This window comes from Sorex fumeus, unplaced genomic scaffold (genome assembly GCF_029834395.1).
Source record: "Sorex fumeus unplaced genomic scaffold, SorFum_2.1 ptg000008l, whole genome shotgun sequence".
NCBI lineage: Eukaryota > Metazoa > Chordata > Mammalia > Eulipotyphla > Soricidae > Sorex > Sorex fumeus.
This window is the reverse complement of record NW_026606065.1, coordinates 17,983,161-18,001,285: the sequence shown is the minus strand read 5'-3', so window position 1 is coordinate 18,001,285 and position 18,125 is coordinate 17,983,161. Positions and strand designations below refer to the sequence as shown.

General features: G+C 38.5%; 1 pseudogene; it reads left to right on the top strand.

The window, feature by feature from the left end:
• The window catches only part of LOC130019328 (BTB/POZ domain-containing protein KCTD20-like), a 142,478-nt pseudogene extending 124,917 nt beyond the window's left edge, over positions 1-17,561 (top strand).
• Positions 17,562-18,125: the final 564 nt, after the last annotated feature.

The following is an 18,125-nucleotide window of genomic DNA, read 5'->3' as shown; positions in this document are numbered from 1 at the left end:
CTATCCGAGCTGTCCTTTCCCATAGAACACCCAACTGGCCTCTAAACTATGGAGTAATCCTCCTGGTGCTGATCTCAGCTATTCTTGGGTATTAATCTCATACTTTGTTACTTTATATCCCCCAGATGAATGCAATCTTTCTATGACTATCCCTCTCTTTCTGACTCATTTCACTTAGCATGATACTTTCCATGTTGTACCACTTGTATGTAAATTTCATGACTTCATCTTTTCTAACAGCTACATAGTACTCCATTGTGTAGATGTACCCAAGTTTCATTAACCAGTCATCTGTTTTTGGGCACTCAGTTTTCTTCCAGTTTCTGGCTATTGTAAAGAGTGCTGCAATGAACAAACAAGTGCAGATGTCACTTCGACTATACATTTTTGCCTCTCTGGGATTATATTCCCAGGAGTGGTATTGCTGGGTCAAATGGGAGCTCAATTTCTAATTTTTTGAGAATCGTTCATACTGTTTTCCAAAAGGGCTGAATCAGTCGGCATTCCCACCAACAATGAAGTAGTTTCTATATATCTTAACATATAATCTTGCTAGATATGCATAACTATAGAATTAAGTAGGGAGAATTGACACCCAATCCTCAAAATAAATATATGAATAAAAATGTTGATTGATCATTATGTGGGCTGGATTGATAGCACAGCGAATAGGCGTTTGCCTTGCCTGCAGCAGACCTGGGTTCGATTCCTCCGTCCTTCTTGGAGACCCTGGTGAGTATCCTGCCTGCACAGCAGAGTCTAGCAAACTCCCCGCGCAGTATATTTGATATGCCAAAAACAGTAACAAAAAGCCTCACAATGGAGTTATTGGTGCCTGTTTGAGCAAATGGATGAACAGGAGGAGAGTGCTACTGTGCTAAAGAAAACATTATGTAACTTTTTGTATCAATAACCAATTGCTTAGTGTTATTTTTTCCATCTACAATGGAAAAAACAAACAAACAAACTCTACAATGCTTTGTCCTTACTCCTGGCTCTCTGCTAGAAGATCACAGTTGTGAGAGATCTGAGTACCATATGAGGTGCCAGGGATCAAGCCTGGAATAGCTTCAAGTAAAGAAAGCAAAAGCCCTACTAACTGTACTAACACTCTACTCCCTGAAGCTGTAGTTTTGCATCTGAACAAAAATGTTTTCCTTGCCCTCTTTGAAGGAACAATGTAATATGTTGAAATTTAGGAAATCTTAGGGCTCATTGACTATAACCAATATCTTCCCCAGCAATTAAAATAAAAAAAAAAAACTTAAAACACATCAAAAGGTGAACTGGTGACAAAAGTTTATCTCTTCATTTTAGCACTGCACTGTAGCACTGTCCTCTGGTTGTTCATCGATTTGCTCCAGCAGGCACCAGTAACGTCTCACAACAGGCTTTGCTGTGCAGGCGAGATACTCTTGGTAGCTTGCCAGGCTCTCCAAGAGAGGCGGAGGAATGAAACCTGGGTCAGCCAGGGGCGCCTCATGCAAAGCAAACGCCCTACCCTTTGGGCTATCTGCTAAATAAATCACTAAAGAAAATAGTGAGATCTTACGAACAATATAGTAGCTAAGGCACTTGACTATCATGCAGCAAACCTCTCGTTTAATACCTTGCACCCCATATGATCCACTAAAGTCCTGTCTTTAGTATTGATACCTGAGTTCAAAGCAAGACCTGAACACTGCCAGGTGTGAACCTCCTAAAAGAGAAAGTAGCTCATAAAAAAATATATATTCCCAATAATGATATATTAATTAAGAAGTCATCAGCTTTTATGAGTAATTACAAAATAGAATAAAAGTTAAAAACAAAGCAAAATAAAATGTATATATCTTGTAAAGCAGTTTAATATATTGTTTTAATTAGCATAAAATTAAATGTATATATAAGTGATGTAGAAAATTTGAATTATGCTCAATAATACTGCAAACAGATCTTGAGAACGGAAAATGATTTATTTTCCAGTTTTCCACCAAAGGATCAAGTGGATATTGAGGTTACCTATATATTACAAAGTTACAAAACAACACTTTGAATGTATTACAAGAATAAATATCATGCTAATTATAGTTATAGCAATGTTAAACAACTTTACTAACAGAGAATCCTAGAAAAAGTAAAATGTGTGCTTATAAATAAGGTCTAGATGAAAAGGAATATCTAAACTGCCTTTATTATAGTCAGGATTATTACAGTTTTTACAATGTGATTGAAATTCTATTAAAAGTATTTCTGATCTATTTCAATACGATACCTACTAACTTAAACAAATTTTCTGCTCAACAAGAAAATTGAAGCAAATATGTAATATATTTTATAATTACTAGAATGTTGGAAAAATAATTTACATATTTAATAATTGATAGTTAAAATATTTAATGCAATAAACATATTTATTTTAAATTATATTATAAATGCATTTTATGAAATCATAATATTTAATAGCATTAAATTAAATATGAAAAGTCATGAATTATCATATTCTGTAACAGAACTATAAAATTTTTAAATGTTTCTTCTAATATGAAGAGCACATTATGATACATGCTGGAATTTTTAATGAATTTTTCTTATTTAATTTTATTATCTGGAAACTACAACTTGAAGTAATGGTTACATGCTGGAGCAATAGCACAGCGGGTAGGGCGTTCGCCTTACAAGCGGCCAACATGGCCGACCCGAGTTCGATTCCTCCGCCCCTCTCGGAGAGCCCGGCAAGCTACCGAGAGTATTCGATATGCCAGACACAGTAACAACAAAGTCTCCAATGGAGACGTTACTGGGCCCGCTCGAGCAAATCGACGATCAACGGGAGGGCCTTTACATATATACACAAATACAATAATGCATTCCCCCAAACTTCAACTATAATATGAAGATAGGCAAAAATATATAATTAATCAATAAATTAAAAAAGAAAAAACAGTTTACCTTCTAATAATTCAAGATTTAAAAAATTAATTATTCTTCTACTCCTCCATTTATGATGAAATTTGTGATCTTTTATTTTACCACTGCTTAGTTTAATCATTAATCATTAGACATTTGCCCATTTGATACAATTTACTTTTTACTACTTTTAATTATACTGAATTCTTTTAACACTTTAGATATATGAACAATATTTTTACCTCTGGTAATTTTTTTGACCATATATCTTAGAATGGCAAATATTTTACATAACATAAAATATAAAGTTAAGTGAACCATAATAACCTTTAATTCATTGAAATTAATGGGTGGTTAAAATAACGTTGAGCTTGCTATTGAAGAGCAAAATGCTTTATAATTTTTTTTTCCTTAAATTCACCTGTACTCACCTGTTTCTCACAAATTCAAATAACTTATAACTCTGGAAGTATATTATATCACGTTTCCACAGATTATCAGAGCAATTAGTACAATAGATAAAGTAAAAAAAAAAAGCAATACAATAAAGAAGTCTGTATCTAACATATCATCTGTTTGCATGATAATACTATCAGGTTATTTCAACCTAGAAGTTATTAATATATAAGGCATTGATGTTGCATGGTATGATCTGGGCCATCTTTGACTTCTATCCCAATATGTCAGTAGCATGCACGTGCACACACACATACACAAATATACACACACATATATTAGACACAAAATTTGTCTATACCACATATTGCATTTTCCTCTACCGACCCACAATTGTTAATTCTATTGGGCATATATATAATACATATATGACTATAAATGATATAAACATACTATAAAAGGTAAGAAAATAAAACCATCTATGTAAATTTAACCTATTCGACACATCATAAGACACTAAATACCCATCTTCCGGAATTGTCGCACCATATTTGATAGGGTTCAATATGTTAACACCTACGAGGGCAATTAGAGGTTGTCCCAAAAGCCTCTATCCGTCTCCGAAACACTGGCAAGCTACCGAGAGTATTCCGCCTGCACGGAAGAGCCTGGCAAGTTATCCGTTGTGTATTCGATATGCCAAAACCAATAACTACAACTGGTCTCATTCACCTGACCCTGAAGGCTTCACCGACATGGCAGCACTGAGAAGGATGAGAAAGTAGAGGCCGATAAAATCTCAAGGCCGGACTAGGCTGCCACAACGAAGGAAGACAAAAATGATCGTCTGTACTTTCAATGCACGTATGCCAGCATCAGATGCATCCATCGAGGACCTGATGGTACAAGCGCGAATGATCAAGTACGACATCATTGGTCTGACCGAGACAAGAAGGCATGGATCTCACCATGCCGTTTTCGACACTGGAGAAGAATTGTTCCTTGGAACAAGCGATAAAAGAGTTGTCGGAGGCGTTGGTGTCCTTGTCAACACAATCTTGGCCAAGAGCATTGATTCATTCGAATGCCTAACAACCCGAATCGGAATCGGACGTTTACATTTGAATAGATGTGGCTCACTGCCTGCAGTTTCTATCTTCGTTGTCTATGCACCAACATCTCATTATGATGAAAGAGAAATTAAGAAGCTCTACATGGAACTGGAGAAGTTCTATAAAGAAGACCACACCTTCTACAAGATCATTGTGGGTGATTTTAATGCCAAGATAGGACCGAGAAGATCAGCTGAAGAACTTCACATCGGGACCCATCGCCTAGAATGGAACGAACAGGGTGAGAGACTGTCTGAGTTCATCATGTCGACCAGGACAATCCATGGTAACTCACAGTTCCAGAAGGCAGAAACTAAACGTTGGACATGGGAGTCTCCCAGAGGACGATTCCACAACGAAATAGACCACATCATATTCAATCGACGGTTTTGCCTGACCAATGTCGCTGTTGTCCCAAAATTGCGAACGGGATCGGACCACCATCTCCTTCGTGCAAAATTCTACTTCACAGAACAGGGACAAAGGGCTGCAAAGTTTAAAAAGAGAACTCCCAGAAAGACCACCAACTGGGAGCTCTTTGGCACTATTGCGGCAACGTGGGAAGATGCCATTGTTGACAACATTGACGAGGAATACGATCGACTGGTACAGAACCTCCATGAATCTGCGAGGAACGCCAAGAGAAAGATAGCCACAAAAAAATGCCTGTCTTTGAAAACTCTTGAGCTTATTTGCCAGCGTGGTTTGGCGCATGCCTCAGGCAACCACAAGCAAACGTCCGAGCTCGCAAAGCATTGCAGAGATGCGATCAAGGAAGACCTCAACTAGAGAAGAGCAGAAGTGCTGGTAGATGTGGCAGAAACTGGGAAAAGTATTTGTAACGCCCGCCTGTCCTTTACCAACTACAAGACCAAGATGACTGCCTTCTGACGTCCTGATGGATCCATCACATCCTCCAGAACGGCAATGGAGAAGATTATCCATGACTTCTTCTCAAATCTCTTCGATAGCCATGTCCACTTGCTGACATACCAAATTCCACAGGATGGATATGTTGTTCCCAATGTTCTCCCTTCCGAAATCCGACACACCATTTCATCGGTAAAGAAACGAACAGCACACGGCCCAGACAAGGTCAGACCTGAACACCTGAAGAACCTGCCGTCAGTACTCATCAATACACTGGCTTGGCTCTTCACCTGGTACCTGTCTGAATGCAAGGTTCCATCCCAATGGAAAATCAGCAGGACCATACTACTGTTCAAGAAGGGAGACATCCATGACATTGGCAACTATCGCCCGATCTGCCTATTATCTGTCATCGACAAGTTGTTCACTTGAGTCATCCTAAATAGGATTGCAGAACACTAGATGAAGGACAACCATGCGAGCAAGCCAGGTTACGCAAAGGATTCAGCACCATCGACCATATCCACACGATAACCAAGCTCATTGAGGTTTCTCGGGAGTTCAAGATGCTGCTCTGTTTAACGTTCATTGATTTCAAGAAGGCCTTTGATTCTGTTGAGACGGAAGCGGTCATTGAAGCCCTAGTCAATCAGGGCATTCAAGCCCAATACATCAATATCCTCCGTGAGCTGTATTGTGGATTCACTACCAGGATCTCACCATTCTACAAAGAAGTAATCATTGATGTCAAGAGAGGGGTTCGGCAGGGTGATACCATTTCACTGAAACTCTTCAGTGCCACCCTCGAGAACATCATGCAACGACTGGAATGGGATGGAATGGGAGTGAAGATAGATGGTCGGCAACTATACCACGTCCGCTTTGTTGATGACATTGTTTTAATAACACCAAACATCAGCCAAGCGGCACAAACTCTGACCGACTTTGACCGTGAGTGTGGAAAGGTAGGACTACAGCTGAATCTTACAAAGACAATGTTTATGAGAAACAGCCTCGTTCCTGATGCCCCATTCGCTCTCAATGGAACGACCATCTCCGAATGCAACAGCTATGTGTACCTAGGTCGAGATATCAACATGACAAATGACCTGGCACCCTAGCTGCGCAGGAGGAAGAGAGGGGCTTTTAACGCCTTCAAGAACGTCGAAGAAATAGCTAAGAGGACGAAGAATCTCCAGCTCCGGTCACATCTCTTTGTTCCACTGTTCTTCCTGCATTAACATATGCCTCAGAGACCTGGGACCTATGCAATCAGGATGAGAATGTTATTCAGGTCTCCCAAAGAAGAATTGAAATAGCTATGCTTGGAATATCACGTTTCACTCAAATGAGAGAAAGAATCCCGATTTCTGACATCCGTCGACAATCAAGAATCAGGGACGCTGTCTCATTTACCAAGGTGTCAAAAATCAGATGGGCTGTTCACATAATGAGATTTAAAGATGACCCCTGGACTAGAGCTGTTACTGACTGGATTCTATGGGATGTCAAAAAACCACGTGGCCACCCACCTACCAGATGGTCAGACTTCTTCATCAAGATCATGAACGATCGGTTTGAGGCTCTTCATGTTCCCAGAGCGAACAGATGCCATTGGGCTACACTAGCACAAAACAGGGACAAATGGAGATGTTACTGGCTCCCGCTCAAGCAAATCGACGACTAACGGAAAGTTAAGTGATTAAGTGATTTGACATCATAGAATATATTTTAGATGAAAAATTCACTGTCATACAATACCTTTATTTTCATAAATTATAAATAATTTCTATATAATAAACAGCATGTAATAACCTTGCTACCAGGGGGGAAAAAGACAGACGGAGCAACACCCTTGCCCTCTTGGGGAGGCATGGCACCGTAGTTTAACGCATGGTCCATTCACTTTTCTTCTGCAAACTGCTGGGCTCTGGACTAAGTCCTTTTGCTTCTAGAGCCATTGCCATGCCAGAGAGCCTTTCTTGGGGGGCAACCCATGACCTCAGTAGGGCGTGAAGGGCAAACTGGTACCGCCCCCCTTCCCATGAGACTGAAGTTGCCCCGTCACTGTCAGCTCATACCTGGCTTTCCAATAAGTTCTGAGCCAGCAGCCACCTTGTATTCAGTCCAGATGCATTTCTGCCTAAACCTGCTGGGTTTCAAGATTTGTTTCTGTCTCCAGTATCATGGCCATTGATCAGCTTGATCAGGAGCCAGAGAGGCTGTTTACAGGCGACGACTAGGGGTCTCGTTGGGATGGGGAGAAAGAGTCGACTCCACCCCCATGTGGTGAGGCCCCGTGTGTCTCGTCACTGCAGGCCCAAACCTGACTCTCAAGTGGCCTCTGGAGGATGGTGATCACCAGGCCACCAGGGGGAACAGGCCAAGGCATGAAACCTATTCCCACCTGGAGTGGCCCATCACCAGTAACCTACTGCAGGAACAGGACGCATTTCTGCCAAAAGCCTTTGGGTTCCAAGATTAGTTTCTGAGTCTCTGGGATCGTGGCCATTAAGCAGTTCGATCAGGAACAAAGAGGCCATGCCTCCAATTATATAGCTAGGCCAGAGGTGGTTTGTGGGTGTGTCTCCCATATACCTAACTTTTGGCCATTTACTTTCTTGGTAAACTTTGCCCCAAAATTTTGGGGTCTGGCCAAAGGCACAGCAGCAATTTTGGGGTATCTGAAAGTCTGATGTTGCCATCAGGCTGTTGATCAATCACCTCACAGGTACAGATTGACCTGCTGGAGGCACCATACCCCCCAAAACAGGCCTATATTTAGGGAGGAAATTTCTTGCATCCAAATATGTATGCTTAATATTAAAGATTCATTTTCATAGTGTACTTATACTCATAATTAACTAATTTTCTTTAAACAACATATTATTTAATATATGGCTTAATAGTGATTTATAAAGCTTTTTTATTAAAATTCTTTATATAATACAGGTGAAGGAAATCCTACACTCTTTCTCTATCTAACGTATAATTATTTAAGCGTGCCATTCTCTAAGTCTACCCTCACCATTGCAAATTGAAGTAGTTAATTCTTTTTTCTAGATGAGTAGTATTTTTTCATATGTGGAGAAAATTAAAGAAAAGGACAAAGTAAATATAACAGAGATAGGTTTATGGACTATGAAACCATTTGGTGGTTATTGGGATGCAAGTGGAAAGAAGGTGGATAAATTGGATAAATAATATCTATTATATGGTAAAAAACTGCACTCAACATTTAGTGGTGTGTAGGATAACACTGTTCTCTCCTTCCTGCACAACCTCAGGAATAGTTGATAGTTTATTGGACTGAGGAAAAGAGAAAAACACCTTAAGAGGTATCTTGCCCTTGAGCAGTCAGGAAGGGCTTTCTTATGTTGATTTGGCTACCTGACTGGGTGGAGTGTCAGCCCAGACTAGAAGGGAGCTAGAGAATGAAAGAGCAGGGCTGAAAGATGGACTACCAAGAGACTAGCAAGGAGAACTTGTGCTTGAGAGAATCTAGGCCCTCCATAACATAAATTTCTTCTATGGGATAAACTTCCTTGTAATAAACTGCTACAAAGATCAACCAGTCTGGCCCTCATCTCTTCCTTCATCTGCCCTTGGCCAACAGCCGTCCTGATGCAGGCCACACACAGCGGCTCTAGGGCACCGAACGCGGGCGGTGAGATAGAGCCATCCAGAGAGCACACGAACACACAACCTTCAGCGTGCGTAGTTTTTTACAGTGGTGAACTTAATACAGTGTATAAACATCCTGAATTTTAATGATTAATTTTAATGATTAATAATTTAAGATTGTATAATGTAAGAGACCCAGAGACTATAAAACCCAGCTCCCGGAAGAGAACAGCGCAGCACAGACTCTCCTGCCCCCGCGTCTAGCTGTCCGTGCCAGGGCCCCCTGCAGGGGAGCGGGTTATGTTTCCCTCCCCGCCCTGATCAGGGCTCAGGCAGCCGAAGACCTCCAGAACCAGCCACCACCATGCTGAGACCACTCTCCACACGCATGAAGGTACCAGCAGAGGAACAAAGGCATGCAGGTCCCCTGGCTGAGATCTTCAAGCCTGCTCGGATCGGTGCTGAGCATCCTTCACCCAGATCCTCCAAATTCCAGTAGGCAGGGGACACGTCCACCAACTGGCACCCTGGTGCCATGTAATCCCATCAACGGCCAAGACCCAGAGATTAAAAAACCCAGCTCCCGGAGCGTGTGGCTGTATTTGCAGCCATGGGAGATCTTATTATCTCATTCTCACTTTGGACAACCTGGCAGGCTACCAAATGTAACCTGCCCACATGGCAGAGTCTGGCAAACTCCCTGTGGTGAACCCAATATGCCAATTACCAGTAACAATGATGGTTCTCATTCTCCTAACCCTGGAAGAGCCTTTAATATGGCACTTTTTAAAAAATCTCAGGGCTAGGACGAAGGAGATGTTACTGGGGCCTGCTTGAGGCAATTGACAAACAACAGGATGGTTGTGATTGTAATAATATAATACCATACAGTACACCATTCTAATTAATATAAAACATATGTGCTTGAAAACATAAGATATTTACCTATATAAAATGAAATGAGCAATTGCAGGAGCAGTGGAAATAACTGAAGTTGTGAAGTTCATGATGTGTATCTGTCAAACATCTAGTTTGATCCCCGACATTATGTGGCCCACTGAGCATCACTGAGTATAACTCTGGTTACTACAGAACGTCATTGAAGTTGAGCTTGGCCCCGTCCCACCAGAAGTTCGGGGCTCTAGTGGAAAAAAAGAACCACATTTTCTGTAACCGTGGCTATCGAGAATCAACACCTAAGTCTAAGTTTCTTCATTTATTAACACTGATACTCCTGAGGCCTTTTGGGGACTGGAAGCTGATTTTCAGTTGCACCTGGATTCTAAAAGCTTCCATGTCTGACTTCTGCTATCTCTGCAGACCCACATCCGACTCTATGCTCAGAACCCTGCTTTTACTTCGAACCATGTGATTGTGTAAGAGGCAATACAACAACTCTACTCATCACTCTTCAAAATACACACACATAGGCCTCCTGTGCTGAACCCACACACTTGGAAATGACTCTGACAGAGAAAATTACAATCAGAAGTTACAGAACTGAAGAGTACAGTTGGTAAAATTAAAAACTCAGTGGAGGTTGGAATCAGAGTATCATAACAGCTGATGACGGATATCAATGTGCTCCAGATGAAATATAGGTGCCTTCTAGAAAACAACAGAAGATGTAAAGCCATTAAATAAATGAACAGCATATCAAATAACTATAAGATAAATTTGAGAGTGCCCAGATAAGAATCAATGCTGTCCCCACAGAGCAAGAAGGTAAATTCAATAAAGGAAAACTTGTCAAATAACAATTAATGAGAATATCCCAGATTTGAGGACTCCATGCACTGAATATTATGAGACCCAAGTTCATTTTTATTTAACTGGAACAACTATTATCATCTATATAGTAAAACAATCCCAACTCATTTTATGAGATGCAAATTTGTTATAATTACTGAAATCTTATCTTAATAACAATAACAAGCTTCTCATCAATATAATCTATGATTATATCATTGAATATTGTCCAAAATTTAATCTTATTATTTGAACAATGGTTTAGAGAGATTATTTCAAGTAATTAAAATGGTTTTCAGAAACATTAAAAAAATTTTGGAGGAAATTATGTTTAAAAATTCTTATAGACGGTGGGGCTAGAGTGATAGCACAGTGAGTAGGGCATTTGCCTTCCATGCTGCTGACCCGGGTTTGATTTCCAGAATCCCATATGGTCCCCCGAGCACCGGCAGGAGTAATTCCTGAGTGCGTGAGCCAGGAATAACCCCTGTGCAAAGCTAGGTGTGACCCAAAAAGCAAAAGAAAAAAATATTCTTATAGAGGGCTGGAGAATTAGCACAGCGGGCAGGGTGTTTTCCTTGCACGCAGCTGACCTGGGTTCGATTCCCAGCATCCCATATGCTCCCCCCAAAAATCTTATAGAACTTTCATAGACTGTTTTTTGTATTAGTTTGGATTATGGTATAAGCAAAGATTTCATCACTATACCAGATAAAAAAACTGTCAACACAAAACAGACACTGTAGTAGTTCTACAGTTAAAACCTCAAACAAAATAATTTGTGTGTGTGTATATTTGGTTGATGGGTTATAGCTAGCAGTGTGTAAGGCTTCTGTGAGTCTCTGTGTTCAAGGATCACTCCCAGTGGAATTTGGGGCATTGTATGCAGTGCTTGATATCAAACACACCAATTACAGCCACAATAAAATAGTAATAATAAAAGGGTCAACAATAAAATAATTGTTTAATTTTATCAAAAGTAATATGTTTCTATGTGAGTTTCATAGCCCAGTAGTATGCTTTTTATTTTAGTACAAGTAGTTGTATACAATATACTAGTATATACAAGTAGTTGTACACATACAAGTAGTTGTCAGTTCTCTATGGAAAACAGGGAGGGGTGCCTTTTGACATAATGAAACTTTTAAAAGCTAAGGGAGAGAATAATTTACTACCATTCACTACTTTTATTCTGCATTGTACCACTGCACTGTAGCACTGTCCTCCCGTTGTGCATCGATTTGCTCAAGCAGGCACCAGTAATATCTCACAACAAATCGTGAGACTTGTTGTCACTGTTTTTGGCATATTGAATATGTCACGAGGAGCTTGCCAGGCTTTGTCGTGCAGGCAAGGTAATATCGGTAGCTTGCAGGGCTCTCCAAGAAGGGCTGAGGAATCAAACCTGGGTTGGCATAAAGTAATTCTATGTCAGTGAATGATAGCACTAGCATTATAGCATTATCCTCCCATTATTCATTGATTTGCTCGAGAAGGATCAGTAGCGTCTCCACTGTGACACTTTAGTTACTGTGTTTGGCATAGTGAATACATCATGGTAGCTTGCCAGGCTTTGCCGTGCGGGTGAGATACTCTTGGTAGCTTGCCGGGCTCTCCAAGAGGGGCAGAGGAATCAAACCCGGCTTGGCCTGGCTGGCTGTGCGCAGGCAAATGCACTACTGCTGTGCTATCGTAATTCTAATTTTTTTATGACAAAAAAATGCTAGACGTTTTGGTGGATAATAAGCTCAGGTACACAGCTGATATTGTATTTTGCCATCACTTTATTAGTCAATTTCTGCCTTTTCATCAATCTTACCTGCATTTAATAAGCTCTCATTTTCAAATGGTGTATGCCCAAACTCTTGTTCATGTTTTGTACAAATAATATACATTATTTCTACCTCAGTACAACAACAAAGAAAATCAATCTCAATTTAAGTGTGTGTGTTTTCTTTATTTACTCGTATTATTTTCTTACCAAACCCTTTCAACCTATATTTATCATTCAAGTCAGTCTTTTCAAATCCTTAGATAAGAAATGTTTGAATTAAAGCTCTCTAGAATTTTGGAATAAAATCCAAATATGTTCCTATGATATTCACAGCATATCAAGTTTTTTTTTGTTTGTTTTTTGTTTTTAACCCACACTAGGCTGTATTCAAGGATCGCCCCTGGCAATAGTCAGATAGTCATATGTGGATCAGAAGAGGACTCAGGGCTACAAGACTGCATGAAATTCTGTTCTGACAATTCAGAAGTTTTCATGTTTATCATTTCTTCTCCTGAGCCCACAAAAATTCAAAGTCTGAAAAGTATCTTGAAGTAGTCACCGAGTCTATGTTTGAGTGTCTGCTTCTAGCAGCTTCTCCATAGTAGAATAGCATCTCCCAAGGCACAGGTTACTATAGAAAACCTCATTTTTATTTTTAGAAATTTTATCCAAGGTCAGTCTTCCAAACATGACCTTGGTAAGTTTTCTGTGGGGATGAACTAAGTCAGAAACTTGTGTTCTTATGAATAAATTCATCTTATACTTTCCTGGAAAAACATTAACAATCTACTGGTTTCTACAGTCTTCTTCTTATCCTAACCCTTCAGTCTGTATGCACAGCAGAAAATCGTCCTACAGAAAAAAAAGGCTAAAGATTGCCAGTTTCTTGAGAAAAAAATAAAGCATTTTTCCCTCTTAAATGTTGTCTCTGCAATTCTATTCCTTCCAAAGCAATTTTATATTTTCTAGAATATACCTATTATGATTTTTTCTACGTACTACTGCATGAGGATTAACTTGTCATGATATACTATAGTCTATCGAAAAACAGAAGTCTTCGTTTAATTAGTTTTACTTATTTTTATATATTCTCAAGTGTGAGTGGGTCGATTATGAGGGTCAGTAAATATTCTAGTTGGATTTTTTAATAATGTTAAATTTATAATAACTAATGATTTCACTGCAGTAAAGAAGCACATAATATTATGAAAGATAGGCACATATGTAAGAAATAATAAAATGCCAAATGACATTGAATATTAAATGTCAAATGAAAATGATGATGTCCTTTAAAGTACTCTATATATTCAAACCACGTATTTAATTTTGATATTTATATTGGATTTTTAATTACATAAAATAATATTTTATTGAATCAGTAAAAGTGAGTTCCTTTGCTTTAGTAAATGAAAAAGTCATGTTAATAGACATCAGCCATTTTTATGTGAATAAAGTTATTAAAGTATCCAATAAAGTTGCATTTTTGACAACATATACAAGTTAAAGAAAAAAGTTCCACGGGGATTATCTATATTACATTATATGATGTTATGACAACTTTATACTTCTTGCAAAACTTCAAAATGTTACCTTCTTGGAAATAGGATCATGATATATGAAAACGAGTATAAGTAACCAAAATTAATTCTAGTTAAATGGCTAGAATGCTCATGTAAGAAGAGTAGACACAGAAAGAAACAAAGAATGTCATGTGAAAATGTAAATAGCACTTAGAAAAATACAGTTGTGAAAAAAAAAACCCTGACTATAGATATCACAGGTATGAAAATCACATCTATGGCGGAACAATTTTAAAAGAGAAGTACAGATTATATAATTAGTTTCACTCTGATTTACTTCTTAGAGTAAAATGCAAAATAAATGATAATTAAGGAATCTGCTATTTTATTTTAAAGGTATCAGCATCTAATTATTTAGAATACGATCACGTTATTCAGATATCACATTCTGAAAATAGTTCAAGATGTTATTCGACAATTGTTTGTTACATATATTTAGATATGTTATTGTAGATAGAATCTATCATCCCAGGAGAATTTAGGGTTAGAGAAACAGTTCTCAGAAATCATCTGCGGAGGAATCTCTTCTCAAGTGGCATGAGCCTTCATGCAACAGGGAAGATACCAACAGAGCTGTTGGTATTTATGTTGGTATGTTGGTATACCAACATAACTGTTAGACACAGTTATGTTAACAAAACATCTTTTTTCAACTTGAACATACAAAACCAGACAGAATAAAGTTTTAAAATAATAATAATAACTGCTTGAGAAGGAAAGTCACAAATGCAGAGATCTGAACTGATGTTACTCCTCAAACCAGAAAAGTATATTTGGTCTTTGTGCTGGGCATCACAGAGGATAGACCATCAAGGGACAGATGATTGTCCTTAAGATATAAACTTAATGAATATTTCCCTGATGAATATAGAGTTTGAACCCATTATACTCAGTTTCTTTTCAACATTTTATTTTTTTATTGGGGATGTCTATTATATATGTGTTCAACAATTGTAAATTTGAAAGTGGCTATCTTATTTCATGGTGATTAATACCCAGAGCTGAAAACATATTTTGACTTAGATTGGACCGTGACCAGTCTCAATATAATAAATACGCTATATAAATAAGTTATATAATCAATACTATATAACATATGTATATCAGTTCAATTTATTTATCAACTTATAGTTTAATAAAACTTTAAATAGTGTTATTTTTCAAATTTAAGGCAGAGTCTGCTTCATTCAGTATATACTTTTTTGTTTGCTCATTCCATGAAAGATTGCAATGCCATAGAAATAACAATTCAGCCAGAATTAGAAATCTTATTCATCCCTTTCCTTAACAGCACAAATATGTTCTTCACAATAAAATGAAACTAAAATTTGCAGTGCATTGTTGTCATGAGTGCCTAGCACTACGTATGATAAAAAGAAAAAATAGAAAAAATATAACTACTAGAGGTGTCAAATTATATCCCATAAAACATAAACTATAAACTGATGCTATATAAATTAAGTTATCTAAAAATTAAATTAATCAGAATTAGAAAGTTCAAAATCTAAGATCTATAAATAAGTGGTATATGAGCCTGAAGTTTCTTAAAAGTTGCAACCTTGTTCATATGGAAAAATATTTTAGTTGAAGAAAAGTTCAGTTGTTGTGAAACAAGCTTGCATAAAATGGAAATTATCAGCACAATTAAAAATATATTTTAAAAGGTATTTACTCATAAGAAAATGAAACTATATTGAAGTTGTTGAATTAGTTACCTTTGCTAACTTATTTATTTATTTATTTGAAAATTCGAAAAGGCTCATAGAAATTCAGCAGTGGAATTTCAATTAAACTACCAAAGTGTCAGAAAGGATACTACAGAGTGTTATAGCTGATTGCAGCCTGGTTGAAAATCTGTGTTTAAACTGACTATTATGGGTGACCGAGATCAAGTAGCTAATCTTTCTTGCCTCACTTTTACTATATGTCCCACACATTTTCTGTGAGGATTATTTGAGATAAAACATAATAAATCATCAGTGTATTTGGATTTCTCCTATGTTTAGCATTTGACATTTCCTTTAATCCTCAAAATCAAATGTTCTCTGATTTATCATTTACATATCTTCAACAAAAATGATATACCACATGAACTCTTAGCAGTAATTATTGTTTCTGAGTGGCTAGTGACACAAAATATAGAAACTTTTTTTTTATCTGGATTGAGACCGTTTATTTTAGCTTGGGTGTTAGCAGATTAGAGAACTGTTTGGATTAATTACATGTGACAGAATTGAGACTTGTAGATTTAGACTAGAACCTTATTTAACGAGGAGGAAAAAAGATATTGAGGAGGTTCCCCTGTCTAGTTGAGAGTACAGGGTCTTATCACTCAGACATCATGCTATGAAGAGAAAACCAGAGTAATGCAATATACTAAGATCCAATATACCACCTGGCAATGCATATGTGCAATCCCTCTTACCTGTGGATTCTGCAACTCAAAGTTGCTACTGTCAATAGAATGTGGAATAGTTAGAAGTAATTTTCATAAATCAAGCATTAAACAGAGATTTTTGGGCCAAATCAATGATTGTCATGTTTTTCAGTTACTAGACTTTTAAGATAAATGTTATACACCAATAGCAAGGTCAAAGTTCCATCTTATTACATCAACATACTTTATATTTTGGAAAGAATAAAATGTTCCATTCAATTCTACTGGTAACATATTTTTAGATGTCAGGGAACAATTTTAAAAGCAGTCTAGAAGTGCCAGTGACTCAGCTGCGTGGCCGCGCAGGCAGGGATGGGGGCACGCGCCACTGTGGCAATGGTGGCGGGTCCCCTCTGTAGCTCCTGGGGCGGCACCGTTTGCGCACGCCTCCCGGGCGAGTTTGGCCCAAGTGTCAGACCTCTCACTGGACTATGTCTGCTCACCAGCACATCTCAGTTCCCTCACATAATGCCACTTCCCGAAGATATCCAAAGCTCTTGGTTCCAAAGTGGGACGAAATGGAAGCATGAACCCTTTATTGCTCCAGAATGATTTGGAAACAGCACCATGAGCGACAGCAGTAACACTCATTCCCAGGCACCGGAGAAAGTGACTCTTCTGGTGGATGGCACACGTTTTGTAGTGAATCCACACATTTTCACTGCTCATCCAGATACCATGTTGGGAAGGATGTTTGGACCAGGAAGATAACATAATTTCACCAGGCCCAATGAGAAGGTAGAGTATGAGATTGCTGAAGGAATCAGCTCAACCGTATTCCAAACTGTGCTGAACTATTATAAAATGGGTATTATCAATTGTCCTGATGGCACCTCTATCCCCGACCTCAGAGATACATGTGATTACCTCTGCATTAACTTTGACTTCGACACTATCAGGTGTCAGAATCTGAGTGCTCTGCTGAGTGAACTGTCAAACGATGGTGCTCACAAGCAGTTTGATCACTACCTCGAGGAGCTCATCCTGCCCATCATGGTGGTATGTGCCAAGAAAGGGGAGCAAGAGTGCCACCTCATTGTGCTAACAGATGAGGATTCTGTGGACTGAGATGAAGACCACCCTCACCCATGGGCAAAGAATATTCCCAAATTCTTTACGGATGTCTCTAAAATAGTGTTAAAGGAACAGAGCCTAAAAAACATTCCACTCCTGGGAATATATCCCGGAGAAGCAAAAAAGTATAGTTGAAGTGACATCTGCACTTGTTTGTTCATTGCAGCACATTTTACAATAGCCAGAATCTGGAAAAATCTGAGTGCCAGAGAACAGATGACTGGTTAAAGAAACTTTGGTACATTTACACAATGGAGTACTATGTAGCGGTTAGAAAAGATGAAGTCATGAAATTTACATACAAGTGGTACAACATGGAAAGTATCATGTTAAGAGAAATGAGTCAGAAAGAGAGGGATAGACATAGAAAGATTGCATTCATCTGGGGAACATAAAGTAACAAAATAGGAGACCAACACCCAAGAGTGGCTGAGATTAGTACCAGGAGGTTTGCTCCAGGGCTTGGAGGCCAACCACATATGCTAGGGGAAAAGGGAGTTCAGATAGAGAAAGGAGCACCAAATAAAGGATGTTGGGAGGATCTTCCCAGGATGGGAGAAGCATGCTGAAAGCAGACTATAGACCGAACATGATTGCCACTTAATGCCTCTTTTGCAAAC